A 15,772-nucleotide genomic window follows, 5' to 3' on the forward strand; every position below is an offset into this window, starting at 1 on the left:
GTGCTGTGTATGGATGTGCGAGGAGGTGAAGGGTGTAGAGTAGGAGGTCTTTGAATGGTGGTGAAGCGAGTGCCTGAGGACCCAGCCTTGCTGTCACTTGGATGTGTGCTGTGTATAGATGTGGGAGGAGGTGGAGGGTGTAGAGGAGGAGGTCTTTGGTGGTGACGCGAGTGCCCGAGGATCCAGCATTGCTGTCACTTGGACACGTGCTGTGTATGGATGTGCGAGGAGATGAAGGGTGTAGAGTAGGAGGTCTTTGAATGGTGGTGAAGCGAGTGCCTGAGGACCCAGCATTGCTGTCACTTGGATGCGTGCTGTGTATAGATGTGTGAGGAGGTGGAGGGTGTAGAGGAGAAGGTCTTTGGTGGTGAAGCGAGTGCCCGAGGACCCAGCATTGCTGTCACTTGGATGCCTGCTGTGTATGGATGTGCGAGGAGGAGGAGGGCATAGATTAGGAGGTCTTTGGTGAAGCGAGTGCCTGAGGACCCAGCATTACTGTCACTTGGACGCGTGCTGTGTATGGATGTGCGAGGAGGAGGAGGGCGTAGAGTACGAGGTCTTTGAATGGTGGTGAAGCGAGTGCCTCAGGACCCAGTGTTGCTGTCACTTGGATGCGTGCTGTGTATGGATGTGCAAAGAGGTAGAGGGTGTAGAGTAGGAGGTCTTTGGTGGTGAAGCAAGTGCCTGAGGACCCAGCATTGCTGTCAGTGCAACGAGTTCTGTGTGTGGGGTGTGTGGGATGCTGGGGAGACATTGACTTGGAAAGGGTGTGAAGTCTACATCAGATCACCCCGTATTGCTGTCTGCCCACTCTGTGCAGGAAGTACCATTCTATGAGTGAAGACCAGGCTGCCCAAAGTTGTTTTTTTTTTTATACGTTATTAGGGTTAGTTCACAGGAACTGGAGACCGAGATCCCTGAAACCGTGTCTGTTAACAGGCGATTCGTTTTTTCTGAGATGACCTCCTACAGAGATCTACCTCATTTTTAGGTCTGCCTTGTCAGCATACTCTGAATGACCTATCAATGACATTTCTGGGTACTTTAAGACCAGTGGTGGTGTTTATTATTTGTTTTTTTGCTGTCCCACACCGTTATTGGCTATGTGGCGTATCATTCCCTGGTGTACCATTCTCATTCTGTGGTGTATCATTCCGCCTCGTTTTGCCATGCGTGGGGAACTATTTTATTTCTCAAAAGTAAACTCAATTGTCGCCTTAAATCCTTTACTCCTAAATGCATTGTATACCTACATCAATCATTTGTTCTTTTATATTGCACCACAGCAGTCTTTTTAAATGTTTTATCCTGTCTTTAAAACAAGACAAGCCTACTGAGTTTGCCACTGCTTGTTGGTCTCCACTCCGGTACCCAGTGCCGCCTCCCCTCCCCCCGACAGCTGCTTTGAGGGAATAAGCTAAATCCAACTTCAACTTTTGTGAAAAACAGATCTATTGAAAATGGGATTTTTTTCTAAGTTTTGTTTCATATGTGGCAGATGTTAGCTGGGGCCGTGTATTCAGTGCATATTATAAAAGCACTAGCTTGGAGCGTTTGTAGACACGAGGTCTGCAGATCTGGACTCTATCCCAGAATGCACCGAGGTTACTTGGGGATAAGAGCCGCCGCCCCGGATGCTGCGTCTTGTGGCCGCCGGCACTGTCCCCTGGTACTGTCTCTGATGCTGTGCCTTGAGGACACTGTCCCATGCTCTCCCCCGGCTGGCACTGTCCCATGCTCTCCCCCGGCTGGCACTGTCCCTTGCTCTCCCCTGGCTGGCACTGTCCCTTGCTCTCCCCCGGCTGGCACTGTCCCTTGCTCTCCCCCCCGGCTGGCACTGTCTCATGCTCTCCCCCGGCTGGCACTGTCTCATGCTCTCCCCCCGGCTGGCACTGTCTCATGCTCTCCCCCCGGCTGGCACTGTCCCTTGCTCTCCCCCCGGCTGGCACTGTCCCTTGCTCTCCCCCCGGCTGGCACTGTCCCTTGCTCTCCCCCCAGCTGGCACTGTCCCTTGCTCTCCCCCCGGCTGGCACTGTCCCTTGCTCTCCCCCCGGCTGGCACTGTCCCTTGCTCTCCCCCCGGCTGGCACTGTCCCTTGCTCTCCCCCCGGCTGGCACTGTCCCTTGCTCTCCCCCCGGCTGGCACTGTCCCTTGCTCTCCCCCCGGCTGGCACTGTCCCTTGCTCTCCCCCCGGCTGGCACTGTCCCTTGCTCTCCCCCCGGCTGGCACTGTCCCTTGCTCTCCCCCCGGCTGGCACTGTCCCTTGCTCTCCCCCCGGCTGGCACTGTCCCTTGCTCTCCCCCCGGCTGGCACTGTCCCTTGCTCTCCCCCCGGCTGGCACTGTCCCTTGCTCTCCCCCCGGCTGGCACTGTCCCTTGCTCTCCCCCCGGCTGGCACTGTCCCTTGCTCTCCCCCCGGCTGGCACTGTCCCTTGCTCTCCCCCCGGCTGGCACTGTCCCTTTCACTCTAAACGATTGGATAGATAAGCTATGGGGGGCTAGTGCCAGCCTTTTTGGTTTAAAAACTGTGCAGGGACAGAGCAGACCGAGATGGGAAGTTTCATTCTAATGGCGTTCCATCCATTTATGGTCTAGAGAGGGTGCTCTGGACAGCGAAGAGTGATGACCTGTCAGAGAAAAACACCCAAGACTGAAATAACTTTACATTCAAAGAAATGACTGTGAGGAAAAATAGATTTTTGACAATGTTTTAGTGAAAAAATTAATTCACCCTCTATGTTGGGGCAAAAGGAGAAGTGAGAGCAGAGGAGATATAAAGGCAGAGACAGAGATAAAAGGAAATAAGAGACAGAGTGGTGAGTAGAGACAAACTGAGAGGGGGAGAGGAAGGAGGCAGAAATGATGGAGGAGAGAAGAAAGGAAAATGGGCTAGAGGGGATGGATTATAGATGAGCACATTGAGGGACGAGAGGGGCAGAAAGGAAAGGGAAAAAAACCAAGGAAAAGATGAAGTGAGGACAGACTAAGGACCTGATTCCAATCTCGCTAGGAAAGCCCTCTGTATGATTCGGATCCTGGGAGCTTACCAAGCGAAATGCGTTTCGGGAGTCCGACCGAGCAAGTAGTACTCTGTTCGCTTGGACTCCCATTGAACTCTATGGGAGCCTGTCTACCGACGGGTACACCGGCTCCCATAGGAAAAAGAGGTGGGTTGGGAAAAGCGTACACCCTGTGGCGGGCACCCCATGGTGCTCGACACACTGTGTATGCTTAGATTGATGAGACCCAAGGGCACCCCCGTGACAGATTCGGAGGGCCCCGGGTGAAAGTGGGCCTGCCACAGCCCCCCGAAGTTCAATTCGACCGCTGTTTCGTCTCGCTGAGACAGAGTCGATGCGGCTGTCCGAATATTGCATCGTACTCGCTCGGTCCGAATCCGGCTCAATTGCACGGCACGATTCGGCTACGAACCTGTCGTACGGACAGGATCAGGTACGGAAAAGATTTGGTCGGCGCACACTCTATCTTCGCATCGTACTTGGTCGTTTAGACCTGTGTACGATTCGGTCGGAATCAAGGGCTACGAACCGGAACCGGGAAAGCCAAATCCAATTCGGAGGCCTTCCAAATGACATCGGAATCAGGCCCTAAGTGTAGAGCAGGGTAGATCAAGAGATTGATAAAGGTAGGGTGGGAAATAAAAATGGAGAGAAGGGCGAGGCAAAGTGAGAAAAAAGAACAGTGAATGACAAAGCAACGTGATGCAGAAGAGGATGTTAGAAGTTAGTTGGTCAGTAATAAGTGAAGGATGGACACTGCCTCACACAGACTTATTTCTGACAGTCCGGCAGTCCACAGCTCGATTTAGAGGTTGATATTGTTAAGTGTACATTGCCTCTGACACCATGGATCTCACAAGTTATTTTTAGTCAAAGTCCTATTTATTGACAATGAACGCTTAAATACTTTTAGCACATTATTTTACGAAGAGTTCAAAAGGGTACACATTGGGTGTAAACAGTTCATTTGTGATTATCTCCTTATATCATGAAGCACATTCGACATATATTTACAACATTTACAACAAATAACTTGCTGACTTCAAAATAAATCAACGTGAGACAAATAAACGGTACACAGTGATGAAATTAATGAGTTCATATATCAACAATACACAGTGATGTAATTAATGAGTTCATATATCAACATTATCTTTTTGAAATTGATATATCAGGGTCCTACTAGGAATCTAGGAAAGGTTTTATGGGTATCCTAGGGGTATGATATCAATTTATCCCTCAGAGGAATAATTAATTGTCCTGCATCTAGCCAGGGAAAGTCACTTGTTTCACGAAGGGTTTTATGCCTTACTGTGAGATACGTCTCTCACTGTATGTCCTAATTATTTAACTGGGTCATAGGGCATGCATTTCTCCTGGCTCTGGAGTTGAGCCTACGCGTTTCGACCTTTGTTAATCTTGACAGGAGAAGTTGTTTAAACAGGTCTTCATCAGGGCTCGTTGTAGGTGCTGTGGAACATCATATTACACCTAAGGGAAGGTTGTAAGGGGCATGTTTTAGTAATTAGATCTGAGTTATAGGACCAAGAGCAGTGCTTTTTTTAATATTATTCAGGTGCTGGTTAGTACATATTAAGATCACGTACCCAATTACAGTAGAGGCGATTCTGCATGTCGCGTTTACATATTAGTCGCAGGAGGCAGTGTGGTAATGGTTCCCACGGTGGCGTGGTGAAGCTGTGGGCCCGCAGTCTGAATGTACTGCAGAAAAAGGAGGGAAATGAATTCAAACTCATGGGGTGTCAACCTGTAGGCATATCTCATTTTACAATTGGGAGCCTAATGCATGGTTCTGGGTGATTGACGGAAATGCCTGTTTCTAGTATCTTTAAAATTCGTGGGAAGGATACACTCTGTTGAGCAATGTGATTCTCGAGGGGCCCATGATCAGTCTGGGGCCCGCCATGGGCATCGCGTACCTGGGGGTGATCTGTGTGATCGGTGGTCGCTTTTCCTTTTTCTTCAAATTCGGCACGGCGTCCTCATCGCGGAGCAGTCTGTCCGCGGGGTAGAAGACCGTGAGTGCATATCTTTCTTAGATTTCAGCGTCTCCTTGCATAGCGTGTGGCTTCTCTACCAGCTCTCGCTGTTTTGGATTTGAACAGCGCGCGTCCGGCATGAAATCTTTCACCCGGGTTGTGAATGAAAGAGGCATTCTCATTGGTGAGTTCGCCGGCTTGGGTGCATCGGCACTCCTGATTGGTCAATGTCTTCGCGTCATGGGCATCTGATCTCGTTGCTATGAGATCGGGACGCTTTTTTCGATAGACATGGGTGAAGGCTGAGGTTATTACGCTGGATTTTGTGTTAAGGTTAACACGTGAAACTGGATATTTCCGCTAATTCATTTAGTCCATGATTTACAGTATCAAGATACATGATAGTTTTCGCTTCTTGCTTAGACAAGTTGTTAGCCACATTTTTACCTTTCACATGTTTTACCACTGTCCATTTGAGGTCGTCTGGTCCATGATGTTTTTCAATGCAGTGGGGGACCATGGGTGCATTTTCTTTCTTACATCGAATCCTGGAGCGGTGTTGGGATATTCTTGTTTTTATGGGTTGGCTTGTTTTGCCAACGTACGCAAATCCGCAAGGGCATATGACACAATAGATAACATTACAGGTGTTACAGTTTGTGAACACGTCATGTTTGATTTGTTTCTGGCCATAAGAGAATATTGATCCTTCTATGGTGCTGTCGCAGGAAATGCAGTTTCCACATTTGTGGTGTCCTTTGACGGGTGGAAGGTTCAGGAGTGACTGAATAGAACTTTCTTGCCTTGGTAGTGATGTGTCTGCTCGAACCAGTTTATTTCTCACACTCTCGTTCTTTTTAAGTGCGAAGATAGGTGGGGCATCAAAAGGTTTCAGGCTCCGTACTGTGTTCCAATTTTTGGAAACTATTTTCTTGATTTCTGAGGTTGCTCCAGAGAAAGTTGTCACACATACAATTGGGGTGTCTTCCTTGTTCTTTTCTTTAGGGATCAAGAGGGTGTGACATCCGATTTAGAGGTTGGCCATACCTGGTAATTGCCAATTCAGGACTAAAATCGAAGAGCCGGATAATATGGTCCTGCCCCTTAAAGAAAGGGATAATATAGTAAAAGCAATGCCACCCATGGATTCTTCACTATTTCTAACAATTCCTCTAGAAATAGGTGGATTTCCCCTTACCACTCTATTAATAAAACATACTAACTGTGGTCTGATCTCTACTAAAGGTAGACCAAGGTCCCGCCACTTTTCTGAATAACCTTTGGAAGCTGCAGACCTGAAAGCACTCGCATGGATGGGAATCTATTTAATGTCCTCTAAGAATGATGGTCTGCAAATGTCAAGGGGGGGGATGAAGCAGGTAGTTACCAGTCACGGCTGGTGTGACTCGCAGGTGTGTGGGTCTCGCAGGTTGGGGGTAGGGTGCGTGCGTAGAAAGGGGAGTCTAATTTAAAAATAAAAGTAAACTTACCTTCGCCGGCCCGTCCCGCATAGTCTCTGATCACAGGAAGCAGGCAGCCTCCCTACCCTCCCCTAAGCCAATCACAATGCTGCAGTGGCAACGTTGTCATCGGTTGGGACGCCGACCAAACAGGTGTATATGGGGAGGCCATGTTTTCCATATAGGCTGCATGCAGCCTACATGGAGAAAAGGGACCGTGTGTATGACTGTTGTGGTCAGCCCTGGGGCTGAGGAAACAGTCCACGCCATCAGAGTGGGTAAGCCACTCCCCTGGAGCGGAAAACGAGAGCGGTGGAATAATGGGAGGGAGAATGATAAAGGAGGGATTAAAATAGCGGGACAAGCTTGTCCTCTGATCCAGGCGATCCAATGGCGAGCTGGGATCCGATGGCACCTGAGAGTGAGCTGGAACCTTGCGATCTGATCCCGAGCAGGAGCCTCACCGGACCGGAGAGTGGAAATGAGATTCAGGGTCCTTTTATTAGGGGGGTCGTTAGACCAGCTGATGGTGATCAAGAATCCGATGGCCATAGGATGAGCAGCGCCTATGGATTCCTACGGGTGAACAGAACCCGACAGACAGGATGACCAGCATGAAGTTTTGGGGCTGTTGGTCCGGGCCAAGCAAGGATCCACAGGAATGACCTGGGGTTTTATGACCTAATTGCCGAGAGAATTCAGACATCGGGCAGTGAGTAAGGGCTCGGAGGGTGGAAGAGGGAGCGACTGGCTCAGGAACACATTAGTTGGCAGACATGCGAAACAGAGGCCGAGAAATAATGATGTTTTCAGAATTGGATAATACTACCAGCCTAGAACAGTTGAGAAGTTTAATTTATCACAAATATTTCCCCGACTCAGCTCCCTGATACTAACCAAGCAATGTTTCATGAAAGGTTGAGATCTGCAAAGGTGGGTCACTTGTTTTTTGTGCGCCCGTACCAATTTTTGCTCCTGATGCAACTTTGGACATTGACAACATGTGACAAGTGTGATGCCAGCAGCGATAGTAGCTCCTGCATGCACTAATTGTAGAAAGTTGGCACTTTATATGCTATATCAAAATGAGATGTACCATGCATAGAGTCCAGGGAGTCCCTTACTAGTGGGCAGCGGCTTGCAATATGTAGGAAAGTAGGATCTGCTTCTATTGTTACCCCCACTTTTTGCCTGGTGCTAAGCTGTATTTGACTAGTTGACTGGGATCCTGCTAAGCGGTACCCCAGTCTCGGCTTACTCCCTAAATTGGTATGTTCAGTACTTCGGTACACCCCCAGATTGGATACTGGGGTACCCTTATAATTCCCTAGTATATGGTACCCATTGTACCCAGGGCATAGGTGCCCCAGAGGTCTCCTGTGGGCTTAAGCATGTATTATGCCACCCATGAGAGGCCATTCAAAATGGAACTACAGGCCTGTCTTTGCAGCCTGTGTAAGTTGATGCTTGCGCCACTAACTAATGATATAGGTTTCCTATATCTAGGGTTACTGCACTTAAAACCTATGTCGCCCCTCTAGCAGGCCTTTCCAATCCTGAAGTCAGGGTGCTTGTTTCTAAGTGAGAGGGTGCCCCTGCATGAGCGGGACACCCCTTTAGCCTATGGAGTCCATTCTCCCGAATTGTCAGTGAAGCAGCTGCAATGACCAGCTCAAAACTGGCAGCAACAAATCCCATCATGTTTGATATCAAACTTGTTGGATTCATACCTCACACTCTGTTTTGGAATCATACCCCCACACCGTAAACGGTGTGGGAGGTGTGATTCCAAGCACTGGAGGAGCCTTCCGTTAGGCTCTGTGTTTCCGGGTACCAGCCTTCTTGACTCTGGACAGCACAAAATGCTTGCTGCTGGCCACAGACCTGATTCTACCCTCCTGCTGCTGAGCCAAGCTCGAGCTGGGGAAGGTAGAACAATAGGCATCCTGTCACAGGGAGGCGTGACCACATCCCAAACAGGATTTAGTGTATTGGGGTAGGGTCGGTGCGCTTGCCAGCGCCACTCAGTCTGCATGAGGGGCACATTTGGTGTCCCTATGCATATACCAGTTCAAACCAGTCCTGGGAGCCTTTTGCTCCTGCTCTAGTGCGAAACTGGACAAAGGTCATGGGAGTATCCTCCCCCCTGTCCAGACACACTCCTGGGAGAGTCCCCTGAATTGTCCCAACCCTTTCACTAGGGTACTTAAGGGCTTACCTGGGAGTAACTCTCTAGATATGTCGTGGGATAAGATTCAGATCAGACATCACTTCTTCTACGGTCTGGGCACTCTGGACTTTGTTTGGGCTGGACTTCGTCTCCCTTCCAGTCTGCTGCATCGTCTGTGCCAGTGCATCATAAAGGAACCTTCTAGGGTCTGTGAAGCATTAAAGACACTTGAAGGAATCTCCGTTGGAGTGAAGGAGTCACTCCCCTGATTTTGCAGATACCGCAACCAAGTCGGCTGGTCTGCTGATCCAGAGTTCCTCTAGACTCCGTAAGGTTCTGAAACACAGATGGTGGATTTCCTCAGCTCCAGAGGCCTGCCTTGCCCTCTAACCAAGTTTGAGGCCAGTATCCCTCGTGGGGGTTGCAGTAACCAAACCCCTGTGCACTGAAACAACTTGCAGTTGCAAAGGCTTGTTGGCTTCCTTCCAAGAAGATCTTCTGGCCCCAAGTAGCCCCAACCTCTAGCACTTCCAGTGACCAGACTCTTCAACCACATTGCATTGTGTGCTCCGTGGCCTGCATCTTTTGGTGAGGTGCTCAAGGTCCTCTTGCGACTCCTGTACCTTTTGGGCTGTGGGTCAATTTGAGGGTCACAGGTGTTTCTTTTGGGCTCCCCAGTTTGCTCGGGGCCTGCCCTGACTCCCCTGCTTGTGGTGACTCCCCTGGACCTTGCTGGTCCCGACATTGCTCCTTCTTCACTTCCTGTGTTGGTTGCATTTGCCGAGGCTTGTTGGTGCTCCTGTTGGACACTGACCCCTCAGCACTCCACATCCTTCTTGGGCCAGCTCGTGCACTGCTCCTGGTCCTCCTCAGTCGCCTGGTCCTCACAGCTGCAGAGTCAAGGTCATCGCCACCCATTCTGCAACACCCGACATCAGAGGGCATTTGTCTTCCAAGTCTCCTGGTCACTCCTGAGTGACATAGACTCTGTCCCCTCTGCTTGCAGGTATCTCTCATCTAGACTCCATCTTCAGATTCCACCGGAAACTTCTTCCTTCCACAACAGTGGCACTTTCCTGAAGACCTCCTTTTGGTTCGACACCGGTTTCCAACACCACTTCACATGTATGCACCTGGCTTCCCTGGTGTAGTTAACGTGGGTACTAGGGTATCCACGGGTGGGGTGGCTCTCTAACCTTTTGTCTTCCAAGGGCCTTCCTCAGGGTCAATCAATCAGGGATTTGTGTAGAGTGCTGTTCACAGTGAGGGTCTCAAGGTGCTTGGGGGGGTGCAGCTCCGATTCAGCCAAAGAGCCAGGTCTTGAGGCTCTTCCTGCAGGGGTGCAGAGTGGGGGAGCATCTGATGTTGAGTGGTAGCTCGTTCCAAGTCTTTGCCGCGATGTAGGAGTAAGCTCTTCCACCTGCTCAGGCTCTGCCAATGCGTGGGGTTTCGGCAAGGGCGGCAGAGCGGAGGTTTCTGTTTGGTACGTGAAAGGGAGACTCTTTTGTTGAGGTAATGGGGTCCAGTGTTGTGGAGGGATTTGTCGGCGTGAGTGAGTAGTTTGAAGGTTACTCTCCTCTCAACAGGGAGCCAGTGGAGATCACGTAGGTGCTGGGTGATATGGTCATGTCGTGGGATGCCAAGGATGAGTCTGGCAGCGGTGTTCTGGATAGTCTTGAGTTTTTGGAGCAGGGATTTGTTGATTCCGGCATAGAGGGTGTTTCCGTAGTCCAGTCTGCTTGTTATGAGTGCGTGGGTGACCGGCTTTCTGAATTCGGGGGAGATCCAATTGAAGGTCTTGTGAAGGATTGCCGAGGGCGGTGGTCTACCAGGTGTTGTCTCATGCTGAAAAGGTGGATCCGAGGACTTCTGTCTTCTCCGAGTTGAGCTTCAGGCAGCTGCTGCTCATCCAGGAAGTAACGTCTTTCATTCCTTCCTGGAAGTGAGTCTGGTGGTGTCGGGTTCCTTCAAGAGGGAGAGCATGAGGTGGGTGGTGTCGGCGTAGGATACTAGTTTATGCTGTCTGAAAATGGCGTTGAGGGGGGACTATGTAGATGTTGAAGAGCATGGGGCTGTGGGATGATCCTTGGGGTACTCTGCAGTTGATCTCTGTGGGTTCGGAGAGGAAAGGCAGGAGTTTGATTCTTTGGGTTCTGTCGGTGTGGAAGGAGCGGATCCAGTCGAGGGCGATTCTCTGTATGCCTGCGTCGTGGAGTCTGGCGGTGAGAGTGCGGTGGGAGACTGTCGAAGGCTGCAGAGAGGTCTAGTACGATGAGGGCTGCTGTATGGCCCTGGTCGAGGAGAGTGCAGATGTCATCTGTGGTGGCGAGGAAGGCGGTCTCTGTGCTGTGGTTGCTGTGGAATCCAGATTGGGAAGAGTCGAGGGACGAGGCCTAAATCTTTAAAAATCTAACTGCGACTTACATGTAGACTTGTTCGTAGCATGCTGTTGTGTTTCCACACTAAACTTAGGGTCCCTATCTACTTACCTTAGGTGATTCTGTGAGTCCCCAGCACTTATACGTCCGCTCAACATTGTCTTGACCCGAATCGTGGTTCTTATACCTCTTTCTTAATATATGGTTTGGTCCCGCCTCGGGGTCCGCTGTGTATTCTGTGCTGTTTACTGCATTTCTTTGCTAAAGTATTGTGCTTATCTCTGTGTCGGAGATATTTGAAAATACTAGAGAGTATTATATAATAAACACATATGTTTATAAATACATGGGGCGGTTTATTTCACTTAACCTATATTATAAGATTGCGTTTTGGTAAAACAAGCTGCTTTACACTCCGCCTGGACTGAAGGCTGCTCTCCACAGCTACCAATTAGAGAGCTTTTTAAGTTTGTCTAAGACCTGCTAAATCACCATTAGGGTTGTCTAGACTGGTGCAAACAGCCCACTTACTTAGTGGACATCATATTCCAAGCCAGCTTCTCACACTAGCGATTCCCAAGGTGCTCTTCGAGGGGGTAATCTGGCTGAGTAGCCTTAGGCTTAACGGAGAGGAATGTTCGACATCTGCAAATACACACAATAGCCCATAAATGATGCACACGACTCAAGAAGGAGACCCACACCAATTTATAAAAATAATACCTGTCTTTATATATATTTTTAGGCACCATGATCAATACTATCAAGTAAGTACGCTTTGCAAGAGAAATAAATACTTTTACGTTTAAAGAGTCGGCAGTGCATTTTTCAGGCTCTGCAATGTTATCCTCTGGAAGGAAAAACAAGTACTGCATTCAAGTAGATACAGCAACTTACAAGACCAAACTCCTGGACTTGAGGTGAGTATGGGCAAGGTCCAAGGCAGCACCAAGTGTTCCCACCGGGCGGCACTGGGGTGGCCGGAAGCGGAGGTGCAATACAGCATTGGAGGCCCAATATTAGTCTATGGGGATCGGTCTTCACGTAAAGAGGCTTCAGGGTCTGACTGGGTAGCCAGTCGGGCTGAACCAACAGCGGGACTGAGGCCTCACAGTGCTGGAGGATATGGGGACACCTTTGGTCCTCTTCTCCTCAGGTGACGGGTGCAGAGGTCTCTGTGGATGCCTGCAGAATTCAGGAAAGCTGGCACCCTGCTTCACAGGAGTTCTTTGTTCCTGGGTGTAGTGCTGGCAGTTCTACCAGGCACTGGAGACACAGAAGATGCTGGACAAGTCCTCTTTTGGTGCAAATGTCGAAGTCAGCAGGCAGGGTTGGTGCAAAGTCAGTTGTTTGGTCTTCTGTTCCTGCTGTTTGCTCCTCTACATCCGTATTCTTCTTTCAGGTCATCAGGGCCTGATTTTTCTGGTGCCAGGTGTTTCCCTAAATACTGAATTTAGGGGTATTAGGGGAATTTAGAGTAGTAGGCAATGGGCTACCTACCTAGGGGGTCACTATGCCGCCTGTATGACCACTTCCTGTGGGAAGTGGGCATAACCATGGGTTCCTACTTTTGCCATCAACAAGATGGCCGACTCTGAAAAGTTGTGTCCACTTCAGCTTAGGTCACCTTAGGGGTGGTACTAGCCTGGGGGTGGGCATGACTACCTGACTAGCTAATTCACCTCTCCAGGTGCCAAAGAGCTCTGGACAAAAGGGGTCCGCTTCCTCTCCTGTGAGGGAAGCCAGATTTGCATTTCAAAGGCAGTGGTTCATTTGAGGCTTTCCTTCCTTGGGATGCTAATCAGCAGGTCATCCTGTGGTGGTGGTGGTGGTGGTGTGGTTGGTGGGGGGGGGGGGGGGGGTTGGGAGGGGGTAAACACCCTCTTACTGAGCAAGCTTTGTTTCTATCCTCCTGAGAGCAAAGTCAGAAACCTGTCCCTGGCAGCAGGCTGGTAAGATCCAGTCAGTCAACACAGCAGAGGTTGGTAGGTTTCCAGGGGGCACATCTAAGGTGCCCTCTGTGTGCATGAATTAACAAATCCAGCACTGGCATCAGTGAGGCTCCATTACTGCGAGATGTTTGATCCCTATTTTCAGCAAAGTCATCATGTTTCTGGGGAACTCGTTTTCACCAGTGTTCAGCACAGTACTCAAAATGGCTTCCCTCCTCACTTGCACTGCCAGTAATGGAACTGACCTGCACTGGGGCAAATCTGATCATGCAGTTATGCCCTCGCATGTAGTATAGTGCACCCTGCCCTAGGGCTTTAAGGCCTGCAGGAGGGGTGACTTGCATATACTCCATGCAGGGTCTGTGGGCATGGCACATAGGTCTGTGTGCCATGTCGTGTTTTCACTTTTGTCTGCACCAAGACACGCAGCCTGCCGTGGCAGTCTGTATGTGTTTGGTGAGGGGTCCTTCAGGGTGGCACAGTTCATGCCGCAGCCCTTATGGACCCTTTTCAGTACCCCATGCCTTAGGTACCAGGGCACCACTTACTAAGGACTTACAGGGAGTGCCAAAGGTATTGCCAACTGAGGTACAATAGCACAGTTTTGGGAAAAAGATCTGGCACTTGGGACCTAGTTAGCAGGGACCCGGTGCACTTCCAGTCGCAATCACATCCAATACCCGGCCATGTCAAAAAGGGGCCCTTGCCTACACTAACGAACAGCACAGATATCCGTAAGTTTCTCACTCACTCTCATAGATGAAGCTGAAGGCACCATTTTCTTCATAGCACTACAATAGCTGTTGTGCTTCAGTGCCTTAAAGAGAGCAGTTTTAAGGGTCATAGTGCACACCCGTTGTACCCTGAACTCCTGAGGAGTCTTTTTTTTTTTATTACACGAGTGGCCATGCAGAGCTTTGTAGTGCACAGTGTTGTGTTCTGAGCATTTGTTTGGTACAGGGCCCTGCAGCGTGGGTTTCCTGAATAAAGCTTCTTTTATTACTTGGTGCACGGTAATTATAAACACGGCATACCAAATACACATTACAAAACAACCAGACAACTCGAGGCTAGCAGTTCAAGCATGTTACGTCTTCCATTAAGGCAGGGCCGGGTTAGTGGCACCATCTTTTTTGCCGACCCACCATGACCATCTCCTTGGATTCTCTCATGGCCACCAGACAAAAGTGCCCCCCATCTCTCCATAGCCCCTCTCTCACATGCATTCCCTTTGTATTAAAGTATTGGTAAAGGGTGATTTTCCTAATCCACTCAGCTATCCACATGAAATACAAATCTGTCCTTTGCAGCCGGCATATTAACCCTCTGTGCTACTTTATGTTGAGTCGAAACTGCCTCTAGCCAGAGCTCCATTTCTCTCTCTCTCGCTGGAAAATGTATCAAGAGTTATCTTGACATTTTCTATTGCTGCCAGAAAGCTGGGTGCACCCGGTGCTTTTAAATCATGTTATTCCTGAACACCGTGCCCCCCCTATTTTAGTATTGCCCCCACCCCCAGGTCAGTGCCCAGGTTGGACACACCGGTCAAACCACTCTAAAGCCGGCCCTGTGTTAAGGCGGAGATGTAAATGCTGGAAGTCTTACCACTACAGAGAAGACTGCCAGAGTCCCACTGGGGGTAACTACGTAAAGAGGTCAACTGTGTATGATGTCACAACAGGTCCCAAAACCCAAGCCGACGTCATCTAAGAAAGGAACATTCTAGAGCGCCTATTAAAGGTGATTGGTGGGGATGTGGGGCAGGGTAAAGAGACTCGTCCATGCCACCAGTGCCCAAGCTACTGCGTACGGCCCTTTCATTCATCCTTGGTTGGAGCGTCAGTAATTCACCTTTGCTTTATCAACTCCACTGGCTCAAGGTGAACAAACGTGTCCAGTTTACGGCTTTATGCTACATGTTTTGAGCTAAACATGGTTTGAAGCCCTCCTACATTCAAAGCCGTCAAACCCTACGTACCCACTCGACGGGTGAGGTCAGCCAGTCTTTCTCTATTTTCTGTTCCCAGAGTCTGTCTCACTCGTATAAGAGACCGCTCGTTCTCCTACCTTGGCCCCAAACTGTGGAATTCTCTTCCTCCGGAACTTAGGATGTGTTCGTTGCTTTTAGCTTTCCGTAAGAAACTGAAGAGCTTCCTTTACAAACACTATAACTCCTCTCTGTAGTATCATCTGCAACCTTGGCTTGCTCATTGTCCTGCGCAGCGCTGGGAAACCCTGTTCGGCAGCTGCGTGCTTAATAAAGCTATGAAAAATATGAATTAAACTGCCCCTCCAAGGGCCACTCACTGGAAGAGTCAGGAATACTGCCCCATCCAAGCCCCCTCTACCTTGGATCCCTGCCATCCTAGGTCTCCTCACTGGAGTCATCTGAAATACTGCCCCCTGCCCCACCCAGGTCCACCCACTAACAGTGATAGAAAGGGACAATGTCTTTTGCCATTGCTACACCAAAGTCTGTCAGGTTGGCTTGGTTGGTATTTTACCAATTTAAAGCTGTAACACTGTGCCTGGAGTGATGAATGGCTTTTGTCATTTTACAGCTCGGCAAGGACAGCACTGTGCTAGTCCTATGCTTAAAGACTTTGCTGTAGAAATGGCAAAAGACTTTGTCCTTTTCGATCTCGGCGTGGATGGCACTGTGCTAATCCTACGCTTAAAGACTTTGATGGAAAAGAACACCTTTGAGGTGAGCAGATCTAGAGTGTCGCTGGAGTTGAGGGCTCTATACAGGAGCTGCTTTTCAGCTAAACACAACATTTCTTACAATCTATT

The sequence above is a fragment of the Lissotriton vulgaris genome, unplaced genomic scaffold (assembly GCF_964263255.1).
Source record: "Lissotriton vulgaris unplaced genomic scaffold, aLisVul1.2 SCAFFOLD_2725, whole genome shotgun sequence".
NCBI lineage: Eukaryota > Metazoa > Chordata > Amphibia > Caudata > Salamandridae > Lissotriton > Lissotriton vulgaris.